The sequence below is a fragment of the Hirundo rustica genome, chromosome 1 (genome assembly GCF_015227805.2).
Source record: "Hirundo rustica isolate bHirRus1 chromosome 1, bHirRus1.pri.v3, whole genome shotgun sequence".
NCBI lineage: Eukaryota > Metazoa > Chordata > Aves > Passeriformes > Hirundinidae > Hirundo > Hirundo rustica.
Window position 1 is genome coordinate 121418959 of NC_053450.1, and position 17458 is coordinate 121436416.

Consider the following 17458-nt stretch of genomic DNA (forward strand, 5'->3'; position numbering starts at 1 on the left):
GATGGGACACCTCCAAAGCCCCTCAATGTCTTTCTTCTAGCGAGGGGCCCAAAACTGAACACAGGCTTTGAGGTGCAGCCTCACCAGTGCTGAGTACAGGGGCACAATCCCTATCCTGGTCCTGTTTGCCACGCTCTTTCTGGTACAACTACATGGTGCAGTTACATCCTAAAGCCAGTGCCTTTCCTACCCACAACACAGAGGTCAAAGAGGAAGCTTGGGTCACAACTAATGTCAGCAGGGACCCCACATCCCACCTTTGTTTCCCAGGAGCATGCCAGCTGCAGGTGAGGCACGTGGGCTCTGCTGGGGCAGCCTCTCCCAGTAGTGCTTTGCAGCAGAGCCTGGAGCAGGGCAGCTGCAGATGTTCACCCACCTGACTGCGCCAGCTATTGTCTCGTGCTTCAAGTTCCTGCAGACTGGCAATTAAGGCAGAAATCTGGAAATCCACAGCGTGGTTAGCAGCTTCGTGTCATGGTACTGATTGGATTAGTGTTGTCTGGAAGGATACAGCACTGACTGCTCTGGGGATTTAAACTGATCCCTCTGCCAAAGGAAAATGAGTGTGGTGGCTGCGGTTTGCTTTCCATTAACATTATCTTAGAGTTTATGTCCTATGGAAATTGGCATAGCTGGCAAATCCTGGGAGCGAGGCCCAATACTGATTTAGCATGAAGTCTGAACTTTCTCTCACCCTCTGGAGCCCAGGTTTTCATACTCAGTGTCAACATGAAGAGACAGGGTAATTCAACAATGCTTCTCCTCCTGCATTTTCTTCTTGTCTTGTGTGAATGTCAGAAATCATGGAACAGAGAGGTTTTTAAATAAATCTACTAATCTTCTTGTGGGAATATTTATACATTTTAAACATGCATCCAGAAAAGAGGATCTCATATGTTAGAAAGTCAGATACAGAAATTTATTTCTCAAAAAATAATTAGGTAAAATAAGTTGGATAGAAGGAATTTGGTTTTTAAAGGTAAGCTTTATGAGTTGAAAGTAATACTCTGGTTTAATCTTTTGTGCCAAAATACAAGAAAACATAAATAATACAGGCTTTAACATATATGTTGTTAGGAAAAAACATAGCAGAGAAGGTAAAAAAAGCTGTCATTCTGTAATGAAAATCAGATTTCCTCTTATTTTATTTGAGTGGGTTTCACTTTTCTTTAAACAATAAAGATTAGCTAACAGACCTTATATATAGTTGGAAGACTCATTCAGACGTCATTGGGTACTTGAAGTATCTAGCTGTGCTGAAGCTGTATGCAGCCTCATACACACTGAGTTAACTGTACTCAGATTTTGGCATGATTAATCCATTCAAAATTTTTAATAGAGTGAATGTTATGGGAGTAATTAATTTGCAAATGCCCAGTTGGTAAAGTGTAAGTTTTTAGAAAAATTACCTTTACAATATGAGAAATTTTCAAAAGTCACTAATATCTTATTCTCAAAAGCAAGCTGGATGTATCGCATAAATCACTCATTAAAAAAGGAGAATGTCAATCTTGATATTGTTTAAAGGCATTTGAAACCATCTTCCTAATTGTCATTTCAAAATACCCTACTAGCCAATCAAGGAAATTCAGAAACTTCAACTCTTTTTTTGTACTATATGGTGTTTTGGAGATAAGAAAAATTTGCTCTGTACTTCAGTAGCTGTAAAAGACATATTCACTACTACACCTTAAAAAGCGGCTCAGGAGGAAGAGTACCCTATAGAATCAGAGGGATTCTACCCCTGATTAATACTGAAGGAGTGTCTCTGTACAAGGTGAAGAAGCACTGAATTACTTACTAACAACTCCCAAATGCAGTGAAAAAATTGACTATTCTCCTAAACAAAGAGATTGTAGGAAAGGATTGGATGGATGGGAGTCCGTCAAGGCGCATTTAGAGTTGCTAAAGCCAGCTGACTGTACTTAATTGTGGCATTCATATGAGATTTTAGGCTGAAAAATAAATTTCAGAGGGTGCAGCACTACAATTTGAGCTGATAAAAACGGGTGAGCTGCAATCCCTGCAGCTGGAGAGAGGCAACATAATTCAGGGTGAGTGGGCAATTGTTTGCAAATTCCCTTTCTGTAGTCCTAGATAGGCAGGGGACATTGGCTTGCAAATCAAAGTTGCTGCAGATCCTGGAAAATTTTTTGAGCTTAGAGCTGTGATTGAAAATTACACTAATTCACTGTCCTTTAAATACAGCTGAGTTTTAGGAATTATAAAATGGTTAGGGCTGGAATGAACCTTAAAGATCATGTAGTTCCAACCCCTGCAGGGACACTTCCTACAAGACCACTTTGCTCAGAGCCCCATACAACCTGGCCTTAAACAGTTCAAGGGATGGAGTATCCACAAATTCTCTGGGAAATCTGTTCCAGTGCCTCATCACCCTAGCAGCAAAGATTTTTTTCCTATTATCTAACCTAAACCTGGATTTTTCAAGTAAGGGTGTCTCAAGACTGAAAGGTGGACAGGAGAACACAAAACCACAAAGGTAACACTGAAGAAGGAGGAAATCCTCCATCCTCAAAATTTTAAAGTTATGTGAGTAATCAGAAAAGGCTTTTTACCTTACAAAATGAAATTTTCATAGATTAGATTGGTGATATATGTATGAAGAACTAAATCTCTTCAATTTCAAGCTTTCTTATCCCATGTCCAAACTGCTGACAAGCTGGTCTGATACACTGTGGTCATGGAGAGAAAAGACCTTTTATTATTTAAATATAATATCAGTATTGAAAAAGAGAGGGGATAAAATACACCACATATAAAGATGAAAATATATTTGAAATCTCACTGTCCTCTCATATATTCTCCATAAACTAGAAACAGGGTACCCTGGTCTTGCTTAGAGCAGTTGGGAGCCGGGACAGACCATGCATGTTCTTTCCTTATCAGTTTAACAGAAACAGTTAAACAGAAGATCAAAGAACCTCAGATGAGACAAAAAAAAGAGCCAAAAAGTTGCCAGCCAAATCATAAAAATCTATTACATAAAATATATAACCAACAAAAGAGAGAGGAAAAAATGTTTGCATTAATCCTACAACAGTCAGTGCAGAAAGTCAATTAGGAAAGCTTAATTGGTTGGTTTATTGTGGTGTATTGTGCAAGTAATAATTCATACTAAAACTCTTTGATTCATAAAATTAAATTTGCAACAATGGTATAAATGTAAAATAGCTTTAAGAGGAAAATAGTTTGTAGTAAAATATATAAGGGTTATTATATTCATTTAATATTATCTTAATTTACCAAACATTGCATATTCACATAAAGGGATACATAAATACAAATGTTTGCAGTTGTTAGACTGTGAAATACTGGCTGTTAACTTGTTGCTTACCTTGTTGAAGGCTACTATAAATACAAAATACCATAGATCATTCTGTGATGAATCTTCTTTTTCTCTTTACTTAGAAAAAGGCTGCTGCAGAGGAAAAAAAAAACCTCTATCAAGAGTTGAATCCATGAAACAGAAGATCCATAAAAGGTGTTACAACAATATCTCCTTGGACATGATATTGGCTTTCAGCCCCATGCAAAGCACATGTACAGGAAAGGAAACTCAGCTCATGCTTTCAAGCAACTGAATGAAATGTGGGTTTGTCCCAAAATCAAATTTTCTCCAACTCTATGTTCTTAAAATCATATATATTTTTCTCTCTGGAAGCAACCTTATGATTGTGCTTATCCCACGTTACACCAGAGTACAAAATGAACACTCATGCAGAATGAAGAAATTATACAACTGTAATAACCAGCTATTCATGATTATTAATATATTAGGACCATGACAGTAAATAATTAAAAATATGCTTCTGCTTGAGAAAAAGATTATCAAACTGAAGGCAAATTATTTTGTCCTAAACTGTAACTTAATTCGCAGAACTAGTAACAAATAGGTCCTTCTGCAGCAATATGACCCCATTACCTCTCTAAAGTCACCTAGCATATTCTTCAAAATTTTATATTAAACTTTTTAGCCTCTATACCACACGGGGCAGCAGGCAATTTATTTCTCGAACTCTCTTGATAGATTGCCAAATTAATCCATCTTCTTAAACTAAAAAAAAAAAAACAACCTACAGAAATATAGGCAAGATTCAAACAATAAAGAACTTGATTAAACTTCTACATCCACGCTTTTTTAATTAGTTCCATAATGGATTTACATATATAAAACTTTTTTTTTTTTTAAATAAATAGTTTACATTGTTACTGCGGGTTAGCATGAAATAGACTCTGGAGCCCCTTTATTTCAGGAAACCAAAGCTGATTCTGAATGAACCTGCCTGTGTGGCTAAGACGAGAGCTGAGACCAAGCATCAAGGCTTTTTTGGATAGAATACAGATTAAGAGAACATCATTTGCAGATGTTCTTTATCCAGTTAGATTCCCTGGCTTTTCACTATCTCTGCTCACATGAGGCATGGCCAAAACAAATAAGTTGTCCTTCACTCAGCAAAGTGCATTTGATGGTGCTGTGTGGATGGGAGGCCTCCAAAGCAATGGTTCTCAGCATTCCAGCTGATTAGCTCTTCTAATTGGCTCTGTCTCCTCCCATCCCAGGATCTTCTCACAATAAATCTAGCTAGGAAAAGATGCATAAAATTCAGTGTAAAGGAAGTACCAAGGAGATGATGTGAAAGTAACTTTTCTTTTCAAGCTGCATTCCTAGCATAGAAGACTAGAATTTATTTCCTCTTGGCAGATGTAGAATGTAAACAATCTTTCTTGGTCATCTTGCTGCCTGATCATCTGTTTTTATGTGGTTTATACCCTGTCTTGTCAAGAACAAGTATTAGGGTGGAAAGCACAAGATGAAATAAACAAGCTGGGCTCTGCTGGTGCTCCTCAAAGTATTAAAACCTCTCAAGGACAGCTCACATGCCCACTTAAGGCATCAGAACTGGGAGCAGAAAGATAGTCCTGCAGGGATTTCTTGCCTTAGCATGCACATATACACCAAATACACACATCTAAAGATCATGCAGAACTATTGGTCAAAGATTGTGCTACCACAGGATCCCAAGACATTTCCAGTGTTTCATATTTCTTCATATGGCAGTTTTCAACTTGGCCTTTTTTACCGGCTTTTGTAGAGGTACAAATGGTCTCTATATCCTTTTAGAATTAACATTTATTGCAGTTATCCACAATGACGAGGGCCTGAAGTTCTCAAACAATGCAATTACCTTTACTCCTCTGTATAAAGGGCCAGAGCAAGTCATAGACTCTGAGAGAGCTGGAGAAGAAAAAGTCAATGCTTCAGGTAAACTGCAGAGTCTTCTGTATTTGGAGTTAAATTATCTGAGATTATTGCAAGGTTGTCAAAGTACAGGTAATGTTTAATACAGCTCTGGAACCTAGCTGTAAGAAGTTAAAGCTTCTTTAGGTAACTGAGGTGTCCTGTTTTTTTCAATTAGATATAAAAGCCTTCCACTTTACAACAGGCTCAGTTAAAGCAAGCATATTTTACTATTAAACAATTGTGAAAAGGCCGAGCCAGCTTATTTGATTCTCTAAAGCTCTTCATGCAAAATAAAAGCATGTTCTCAATAAAAACCCAGAAAGCTCAATTTCAAATAAAAGATGTACAGCAAGTATTTATAAATGAAATATCTTCAACTAAAGGGACACATTTTTTAACTTAAGAAAAGCAAGAGACAGATGCAATGACAAAACCCATACAGGTGGTTCCTGTGAAACGTAGAGCAAATTTACCTCCACAGGAATCTCCACAGAGAAATATTATCAGAAATTAAATTTCCACATTTCTTCCTTTTAAAATCAATTTTATTTAAACACATTATATTTTCCAATGCAATTCACCCATGAATGTACCTGTCAATTACAGTAAACCTATTAAAACTACTGTTTATTTTGGAGAACAGGTGTTCTCACAGGACTATGTCTTTGTTATGTACCTTACTAACAGGCATAATGATTGCATATTACTTCAATATAAGGACTTAAGGGTTCGCATTTTTGATTTCCTGTATCTGTCTTGTATTTTTCACTTGTTTATTTGGAAAGCTGATACACATAAATATTGAACAACTTGGCATGAAAAGTGAATCAAATTGAGTAATATTTATCTTTCAAAACATTGAACAGACTCATGGATTTTTTTTAAAGATTACTTCTATGTAGGGTATTTGATATATGTTTGCAGTTCTGTTTAAATAAAAATAAAAAATCTTGTCCATAAAATTCTTTTCCCACTTCATTGGTTTTTTAATTTTCCTGATTTTCAGCATGCAGGCAAGTGGAAAGGATAAAGGAAGAGATGTTCAAAGTCTTTACAAAACAGAAACAGATATTTAGAAGTTTAAGTGTCACACCAGTGCCACAAAGCTGTTTACCATACTTATGCATTCAGTTCATGAAGCTCGGTAACTGTGAAGTGAGTACTTCACACACACACACACACACACAGAGGGGGGAAAAAAAAAAAAAGGAGGAAAAAAGAAAGGATAAATCCTCTCTCCACTCTCTCTCCACTTTAGTTTTCAAGCTTGGGAGTTGGCATGACAACGCCAAGCAAGTAGTCAAGTCAGGCACTGACTGAGAGCAAGAAGCTGAAAGAAACCAAAAGAAACATATAAAAACCGGGAATACAGAGAACTGCTAGGAAAAAAATTAAAAAGTGGGGACATCACAGAGCTTTAGAGATGAGGGCACTATCACAAATATTGCAACTGTGTCCCTGCATAGCAGTAGGCAGAGTATCATATAGCTGAGGTGGTGACTAGCTGTTTCTCCAGTGCATAAAAAGATTGTGCTACTCTAGGCAAAACTCCAGCTCTGCTGTGTGCCAACAGAAATAGCTGAGCAGGCTGCACAAGAGCAGCTTCACAGCGAACAGCTAGTAGCAACACATAAAGAGCTTATTAATCTTCCTTTATGGTCGAAGCAAGTTTAATTTCCAGAAAATGCATAATTATATCTAAATCAAAGGAAAAAAAAAAATCTAACGTTTGTAAAAAAAAGGTGGAGAAAAAAGAAAAAGAAGAAAAAACATTAAAAGAGAAAGTTTACTGAACAAGAGGAAATCTTCACAGCTATGGTAAGATAAACTATTATGCATCTTCCTCTGCAAATGTTTTTAGTTTTTGGTTGTTACCACAGTATTTTGACAATCTCCAACTGACATATGAGCTGGTAGTAGAGCAACAACCCTACTGCACAACACTGTAGACTTAACCTTGGGTTGGCCTCAGAAACCATTCTCTTCTTATGTAGTGGCATAACTGTCATGTGTGAGGACAAATAAAGTTAGATTAGCCAACAGGAGAAATATTCAGTCCCATACTTTGCATATTTTCTTATCCAAGTACATTTTTTAATAAATAATCCATTTCATTTGAAATAATGACCTAAAGTTGTTTGCACACAATTACAGTCTTATTTCTTGCCTCCCCCGCCTCCAGAAACTTGGTCATAATTGCATGTTTGTCCATTGATTAAAGTTTGCATATTTTTATTCTACTTCTTAAATACAGACATAGCTGTAGGATAATGTATATTTTCTTCTTTAGCCTAGCAACTATTTTTTCTGATGCCATAATCAGGCCTTTTACATAGGAGCAAGACCAGAGACTTTCCCTTTAACTAAGCCAGAGGACAAACTGACCTCACCACCACTGACTTTGCCTACATGAGATGCCTAAAGCTAAAGGAGTTCAAGCATCCAACTTTTTGTTTATTCTGCTGGTGGACTTGACACCTCTGAAATGGAAAAATAAAGGAATTTTCATTAAGATGGGGAAGTTTGCAAGATTCTCCCATACGACATAAAAGTTTACAGACTTATTGGACAAGTGGCAAATGATGGGAATTCTTACATTCTTTCTGCTTCTATTTATTTCCTAAGCTATGAACATCATTATTCTTTTGATTTAAGTTTAGCAATTTTAACTTTCAAATTTCTAAATCTATGATACTCACAATTGATTATGACCTAATACAAAATTGCACTGTTCATCATTAGTAGGAAGAGAGAATAATTATCTCCCAAAGGTGTAACGCTTCTTCTACACACAAATTACATTTCACATGGTATTTCAAGTATGGAAATAACAAGTAACAGCCCATGAAGGAAAGCTTTATTTACTTCATAGAACCATAAAAGGGTTAGAGTTGGAAGGGACCTTAAGGATCATGAAGTTCCAACCCCAATGCCATGGGCAAGGACACTTTGCACTAGACAGAGCCCCGTCCAACCTGGCCTTGAAAGTTTCCAGGGATGGGGAGTCCACAGCCTCTCTGGGCAACTTGTTCCACTGCCTCATCAGCCTCCTAGTAAAGAATTTTTTCATAAAACCTGTTCTAAATCAAGATTTTTCAAGTAAAGGTGACTCAAGAAGGCAAGGTGCAGAGGAGAACTCCAAAACACAAATCTGTTCTTAACACAGGAACACTGAATAAGAAAGGAGGAAGTCCTCCCTCCTTAAAATTTTGAAGTGATGCAAGAAATCAGATAGAGTTCTTTTACCTCAAAATGGTTTAAAGCTGCTTATTCTTTTATTAGAAACTTTAATAATGTGCTTAAACAATTCTATCACTATATACAGTGTATATATTTAATATACACTTTCACTGTAATTCCCGCTGAATGTTAAACACTTCGTATCATGGCTATTATACAGGATGAAGTACACAGGAATTCTAAATTAATTACCTCCTTCAGATACACTTTTAATCTACAGCACGAACAAAATGGAAGCTATAACTGAAAAGCTGCAACCTTTTCTGCACCCTTCTTACCCCTGAACATGGTCATACTACCTAATATTACCATTGGGGAAAAAATATTAATTTTGTTGAATACATTTTATTTTTATTGTACTTTGGCCTCATATATAACTCAGTTCCTCCAGGTTATAGAAGATTTTTAAATAGCTACAGGAAGGATTGAGTAAAAATGCTGCATGTTGATATACCAGCACTTTAACTCACGTAAGGAAAAGCATGTAATGGCATTGCAAATAATGCAAACTGAAGATCTGCCCCAAAATGTAATGTATATTCAGCTTAACAGAGAAGTCACTGATGCAGAAAAATTATTTTAAAAATCAAATATTCTGTGCTTACTGCACTTTTGCCTAAGAAAAGTACATGTATGTCATACTAGGGGCACAAGTCTATTGTTTAATTTGAGAGTCTAGCTAAATAAGAATTTTTTTAAAGACCAGTCTCCATACGTTTGGACTGGACAGCACTGGAGTGTCAGCTCCCTGCTGACACTACTGTTTACTTTTTCCTCTCACATGACCTGTACTATTAACCGTAGGTCAGCTATTAAGAAGTCAATGCAACATAAAAATATTTATGAAATAACAAGGACAAACAAATAATCAATTCACAGTAAGAAACAGCAGAGCAGAATGAAGAAATGCCTCAACAAGTAACCCAAAAATAACATAAAAATACAAATCCACAAGATTCTCCCCTTCAGTCATAGCTCTCCTTTCTGTCCCTATTCACTTCCTCTGCCTCTGAAGCCAAGTTTCTGAACCTGCAATAAGAATGAGATATCGGTAACGTGATACGTTTGCAGTGATCCTATAGATTGCTGTTAACAAGCAGTCCATCAAAAACGTGGTTTCTATTAAGTTTTATTGCTTTCAGGATGTTAATTTTGGTACAGGCTTATTTTCCTAATTTTGTGCAAAACCCCTACCCATGATGTAAAACAAGCGACGGTGGGGAAGTGAAAAAAAAAAAATACAAGCGAGCTAAAATGACACTGCTAGAACAATGCTGGTGTAGCTATCTAAATATTCAGCATTAATCTGAAATTGGTGCTTTTTTTTGACAATTTTGCAATGACTAATTAAACAAGACTAGGCCAAAGCCCTATTAAGACTCTTCAACATTATTAATATTGTACAAGGCTACAGAGATAAAAACTATATTATATATGACTATAGAAATTAACATTCTAAATCCAGTGTGCTACATGAGAAAGATGTAAAAGTTCTTAATAAAAAAACCACTTAGTCTAGAACATAACCCAAATCCACAAACCCAGTAACTTCAGACTTCTCAGACAACTGTGAATTTTAAACCAGATCATCAGTTATCATGCGAAGCCTGGAAAAAGGTTCTTCCCTCATCACTCTTCACAATCTGATATGGAAAACAAAAAGAGTTACTTGGTTACTTAGATCTTTTATAACATATGAAGAGAATTATGGTCCTCCAGGAACTACAGGGCACATAAAATGTTAAGAACTTCAATTAGCAATTTTTTTAAAAAATCACATTTAAATATTCTATAATTCTAAAAGTAAAACATAAGAAATCAGGTTGCCTTTAAATCCTGTCAGCATTTATGTACATATATATTTCCACATTCTGACATTTATATTGTATAGTTCTTTATGAAGGAAGTAGGGATCTTGGCTTAATGCATGGAAATTCAAAGTCTTGAAGAGCTTGCTATGAGCAGGACATGAGAGTCAAATTGTACCAACTGGAAAAGTTAAGGAGAAAAAGCATTTTTGGAGTCCAAATAATCAAATACTTCCATGGACTAGCAGTTTCTATCTTTGTTTCTATCACAGATCAACCCACAATGCCCATAACTTCAGAGTCCTTTATTTGATGACTGTATAATTTGAAACATCTGGAAAGTCTGATTTTCAAAAGGAGTGACCTCTAAATTTAAGGTGGAAGTTCAGTTAGCAGAAGCTACATACTAAATATTTAAATACTACATAAATGATGACTATAAAGCAGGTGATGAGCCTCTCAATTTAGGCATTCAAAAATTATTGAGCTCTGTTCCTCAGTTAACCACACAAAAAAGAAAAGTAATTCTTGTCTTGTCAGCATGTTTTTTAAGATAAGACTTTCTGCTTACAGTGGTGAAAACTGCAGACATGCACATTAAATCAGCCTATATATCCTCTTCTACTACCAAAACTGCTGTAACACTCATCATCCTTATTGCTCTCCCTGCCTACATTTTCTCGTCACCACATCCTTTTTGGGGATTATGAATTACCTTTTTTCCTCAGATTATTTGATTGTTTAATAAATTGTGCTCTCTGACCCTACCCTCCAATATTTGCAGCTCCCCCTCTGTGCAGAATTGCCAGTAAATTAAATAAGTGTTTTCTATTCCAATATGCAGATTTTTAATGACAGATAATAATGCACAGCAGAGGATAAATCCTTGAAGAACCAAAGCTGATAAACGTGACAAGTTATAAAGCAACTACCAACACAGATCAGTCTTAAGTCTTCCAGACACATTTAGTCCCACTTTAGAATATTATCATCTAGCCCATGTGTTCCCAGACCCTGAGAATATCAGAGTAGCTTCTTATTTATGTTAGGTGTTCTTACAGCTCTTTCATCACTAGCTCTATACATTAAACTACATGTCATAGCAAGCCTTTCTTTTGTCCACAGTTCCAGACAATATCATATACTCTCATTTGGAGATAACTGGAACATATTCAGCTAACGTAATATGCAACTGAACAGTATATAGCAGAATACTACAAATAAATCAGCCATTTTAAACAGTTCTCAGCTAGAGTGTGAGCAAGAGCTTTAATCCAATATCACATTTCATCATGTGGTATTAAGTACTGTGTAATCAAAATGCAAATATTTATAAAAATAAAAGAATGTAAGGTCCACAATGCTTTTGTTTCCACTACAATTTTCTAGGTCCCCTCATTTTAATTAGAAATGTTTGGAAAAGCTCTACAAACACTTTATCAAGGTTCTTCCACAAATTAAGTGGCTGCACAGAACAATTCTCAATACAGGATTAAAAATATGGATGTGTCTGTTTCAAAGGCTCACTATCTACAGTGTTAAGGTAAAGTGTTTATGTTTCCCCTGCTAAATACATATATATCCACAGGTCAACTTATATATAAATGCTCAGTGCTTAAGATTGAAGGTTTATATAGCACAGCCTTACTGCCCATATTCATTAAAAACTACGATTCTTGGTACCACATACTACCAAATAGAGCAAAAATGTGGTATTAAGAAAAAGTAACAAAGTCTTAGAGATTTTTTTTCAATTAAATCTATAGTTTTCACTGTTTATATATGACAAAAATGTACAAGTTAGTGAAGGCGGTTGAAAGAAATGGCCTTAAGTGATTTCAAAGTGAGCATAATTCTAAGCATATGAAACTCTCTTCAGGCAGTAAACAGATTTCACATGGAGTTGGTGTAGATTTCTATCACTCAAATCCAATAAAGAGTAATTAAAACAGAGATGAGACAGAGATTGGCATCTGGGAATCAAGGGAATCAAGAGCCTACCTCTCTATGGCAGCTTAAACCAGCTTGGACTGTTTTTCACAGCAAAACAGCCTGAAGAGACAGGACTGGCCTCTCCATAAATATCAGAATATTAAATGCCAAAGATAAGTTAAGTTGGGTGGGTGTTTTTTGGGGATTTTTTTTTTGGTTGGTTGGTTTTTTTGTTGTTTTTTTTGGTTTGGTTTGGGTTTTTTATTTTTGGGGGAGTTTTTTGTTTTGTTGGTGGGGTTTTTTTGGTTGTTTGTTTGTTTGTTTGTTTTGGTTTTTTAATTAAAGGGTAATTTAGACCCTCAAGAAGAAATGCATACTAAATAGGAAGAATTTATATAAGAAATTGGAAGGTTGCCAACTAGAACCAGAATGCCCTCATTCTTCCAGTATAAGCAAAAGGAGCAAAAAACACTGAAATAATCTCTCAAAAGGATATGAACAAACTCATATGACACATTTTGATAGCACATAACTAAAACTGATGACCCAGTCAGTCTTTCTAATCAAAACTTTGTCATGTTTATATGGTTTCTTAAAAATCATCTAGAACTTGAGGCCAGATATTTATTTGCATAAAAACATACAAGCACATGGGTCTAATAATGTCAAAGGTAGGCTGAGTCACTCCAGTTCAGGGTCTAGTATATAGTTTTCAATTATTTAAAACTATTTAAGTGGGGAGCACATACTGATGACCGGTTTTTGTACAGATAACTGATAAGCTAAGTAGGTTCTCTGTTGCACCTGCTTCCATGAACAAGCAAGAACCAGTTGGGGTTGTGAAAGTTGAGGGAAACCTTAGCTGCAACAACTACAGCATTGTGGAGTTTAAAATCCCGAGTCAAGTGAGCAAGATAAATTTTAAAAATTACTATCCTGGCCTTCAAGAAGGCCGATCTTGCCTTGCTCAGGGACCTGTAGGTAGGACACATGGAGTACTGCCATGAAGGACAACAGGGTCAAGAAGACCTGGCTGATTTTCAAGGGCAACATTATCAAAGCACCAGAATGGTCCTTCCTGACACTCAGGAAAACAAGTAAGTATGGCAGAGATGGACAATGCAACAGATTACTCGAATAAAGAGAGACACTCTCTGAGCAGGGAGGCATGTAGATGTGAGAGCCAAAGCTCAGCACAAGCGAAAACTCCCTAGAGATATGAAAACCAGAAATAAGAAAGGCTTCAGTACCATCAGAAAAAAACCAACCAAACAAACAAAAAACCCTAAAGAAGAGGTGAGACCACTGCTTAACAGGGCAGTGGATCTACTCATCAATGAAATGGAAAAGTCTGAGATATTAAATGCCTTTGTGCTTCTGTTTTTGTTGGCAAAATTTTTTTCTTAGGTGTTCTAGCTCCTTCATATTAGTCTGTAGGAGTAAAGCATTGCCCATGACAATGGTCAAATCAGAAACCACTGAAGCTAATTGTGCACATACAAGTGCATGGGCCTAGACAGGCCCATCAACTGTCTTGGCTGGCTGATTGCATTGCAAGGCTGCTCTCCACTGTCTTCAAAAGATTATGGGAATTGTGGGAGGTCCCAACGACTGGAAAAAGGCCATCTTCAAGGACAGCAATGAGGAACCAGGCCACCAAATGCCACTCAGCCTTACCTCTGGTCCTAGGAGGGTTCTGGAGTAAGCCTTCTGAGATGTCATTTCTGAGCACATAAAGGACAAAAAGGTGACTGAAAACACACAGTGTAGATTCATTGAGGATAAACTGGGTCTAACAACCTAAATGCCAGATCTAGTTGGAAGGCTGGACTAAGTGGCACTGAGCAATCCCTTCTAACCTGATACAGGAAAATTGCATCAAACAGTTAGTGTTTTCTATTTTTCTGCATATCTATCAGAACATGTTTTACCAATTAGTAATAGAAGTATTGGTCTAAGTGGCATTTTGTTTAGGTTTTTTCTGCTACAGACTCTCCAAATTATGGAATGATAGGAACAGAATAGAGAATCTATCACACTAAAACATGTCACTATGAAAGAGATTTCCATAAGCACACATACCCTTTTATGGAGAAAGAGAAGAAGAAAATGTCTGTAAGAACACTTGCCTGATTTGTTACCCCATTATGGAAAAACTGGTCTAACAGTACTGCAAAGATTAAATATATAAACAGAAAGATAACCGTGTGAGAGAATTGCAGACACTGCAATTGCTAATTGGCCATGCATAAGCTACATATGCATTTGTTTTACATAAATTACACCACTCTTATCATGACAAAAGTAGGGTTTTCTCCTTTATTACTGTCACAGATGCTGAACCATGCAAAAAGTATGTACTTCCATTAAGGAGTTTCTCCCTCAGGAAAGAAGAGTTGGACAAAGCTAAATATGTCAGCTGAATAATTTCTTAAACTTTTGCAAGTATGATTCAGTGAATCTCACCTCTGTAAGTGGTGAGATATCACAGTCATGTCTGACATACTGACAGACATCACTGCACAGAAGAACACAGACACCTAACTCTCCATTTATTGTTAGGAAATACTGATACTACAGCAGTATCATCCACTGCTTGATTTGCATTTAGCTGTATAGATCGAGCTAGCTTATTTTCACTTGCAGAGAGAACTTGTGAATACAGTGTACCTCTGGATATAGCTACAACTGGTTTCACACAGTTTAGGCCGGGAAATTCCAAAAACCAGAGTTGAAATTATTTGGTAGGTAAACTGGCATGCAGAAAGGAAACAATTGCTGTAATCAACACAAAGCCCTGGAACCACCTGCCCAGAGGAAGTCAAAGAGGCACATCCTACACTATATGAAGTCCAGTGGGGTTTGATTGCTTGACAAAGCATGCACACAATGGTAAATGCATATCTAGACTGGTATCATATGTCAAAACCCACAAATACTTAACTCAGATGTTTATCCTGAAAAGACTGAAGATATTTGTAGCAGAGTTTTGTAGACCACAGACTTCTATGGACTATAGGAGCAGATAGCTATAAAACATCTGGTAGATTTCATCCTGTGGAGCGGAACAGGCATGTAATATTAACTACTGGCCTGGGAGTCATGCTTTGTTCCTGAAGAACCGGATGTGGCTAGTGATATTTCATTACACACAAATGATGGTATCAAGAAAAGGTTCATTTAAAATTTTAATTATTTACAGTAAACACAACCAACCTAAATTACACAACATAGGTGAACTGTTTGTGCAATTCTGAAGAAAAAAAATAGCAGTTTTGGCACTAGAATTCTCCTATTTTTCATACACTATAGTGTTTGCATTACATATATATATTCCACTGACATATGGAACATCAAAAAACTGGTGACCACTTAAAAGATGCTTTAATCCATGGGCTGTAGGAGCCACTAATAGAGATGGTGTATGAACCGGTTTTGTTAATACTTCACAATGCTCCTCAAGATTTTTATCTCCACAAAAAGCAAAAATAACTATTAAAGTATAGATTCATACAGTGACATTTCATCAGCTAGAAAACAGGAATGGTGTAGTACCTTCATTTTTCTTTGTTCTTACTTCAGGGGAACTTGGCATGGCTCATGGAGTAATATTGTATACAACAACTTCCTATGACAGTGTAAGTCAAATAACTTCAAATTAAGTTCTTATACTGTAACCAATTAAACATGCTGATATATCAACTTACAGAATCTTTTATTCACTTTAAAGGGGAACTCTGACACTAAGGTTGAATAAAGTTTCTATGAAGCCAGTTAGTTTGGTGAGAAAATTCAAAGCTGACACATCTAGAAATATTTTTTACAGGTTCAGATGAGAATATTTGTGATGCGCAGTGGGCAGAAAAATTGTATAGACCAATCAAAATATTCCTCTTTTGAGATATAGCTCTAGTTACCATTCCTGGGAACTGCATAAATCTATCAGATACTAGCACTTAAACTTACCAGTTCAGCACCAGCTCTCGTATTCTGGAGGCAAGAAAGATTAATTTTATTTAATGGAAGTTTCTCATGTGGGCATTGCCAACAGTCAGTATATGTTGGGATAGGCTACATTGAGCATGCTGCTTATTTCACTCCATTTTGCATTCTGCCTATAAATACGTGTTCACTTTCAATCAATTGTCCTTTCACCAGTACCTAAAAAGATCTCTTAAAAAAAAAAAAAATCAGAGGTATTAGGTATAATAAACATATGGTTACCATTTAGCCATGAAACAATGGCTTATTTAAGGTCAGTTGCCTCATAATTATCATAGGAATAGATATGTCTCAGTGGAAAGATGGTATTTCTGATCTTGCTACTTTTTCTTGGCCCTTCAGAGTCCTCAGACTTCAAATCTTAACCGTGAAGGTATGTTCTAACGTAACCTTTAAAGCTCTTAAGTATAGGTTACTTCTAATTCTCCCTCTCCCCAGTTTTGTTCATATGTGGATTTATGCTTTTTCAGGTTGGGGTATAAAAAGATTACTACTTCTCAATCACACATTAAAATTTTATTGTGTGCTTGGATAAGGAAACAAGAACTACAGTTCTTGCAGTTCAGAACTACAGTGTTTCTAATGTATTTAGAATATTAAACATCCTACTTGAATTAATAAAAATAAATCAGAAAAAATACATTGCAATTGTTTATTTTCTTTCTGGTATAAAATATTTTCAGTGTGAGAACAAGTCTATGATGAATTGCCTTCCTAAGAATCACTAGTTCATTTTTTTTTTTTTTAATTCCTGCCACTTATAAGTCTCTAAACACAGTGAAAACAATCATACTGGCTAAGTTTCAGAAGGCATAAATCAAAAGCAATATATAAGACAAAATCTGACTTCAACTTTTAGTATTTGCAATGACATATGACTAGAAAAAGATCTATGGTGCTTTTACAGGAAGGACAGTTAATAAATTGCCCTTATAAGCTTAACCATGTTTCAAAAGAATAACCCAAAGGAACAGAAAATAAGCATACCATTTTACAGAATGGTTTAATGGTTTTCTAAAATTCCACTATTTGAAGTACACACCAGTTAAACAAATGTGTCATTAGTCAGTTAGCCTTTGCTCAGAATGAAAGAAAACTTTCAGAGCCAGGATACCTTTCCCTGAACCATAGGGGCTTCAAAAATGAGGAAAGAAACATGCAATATTTACATGCAAAAATCATATCTCTACTTTTTCCTGAATATTAGACATGA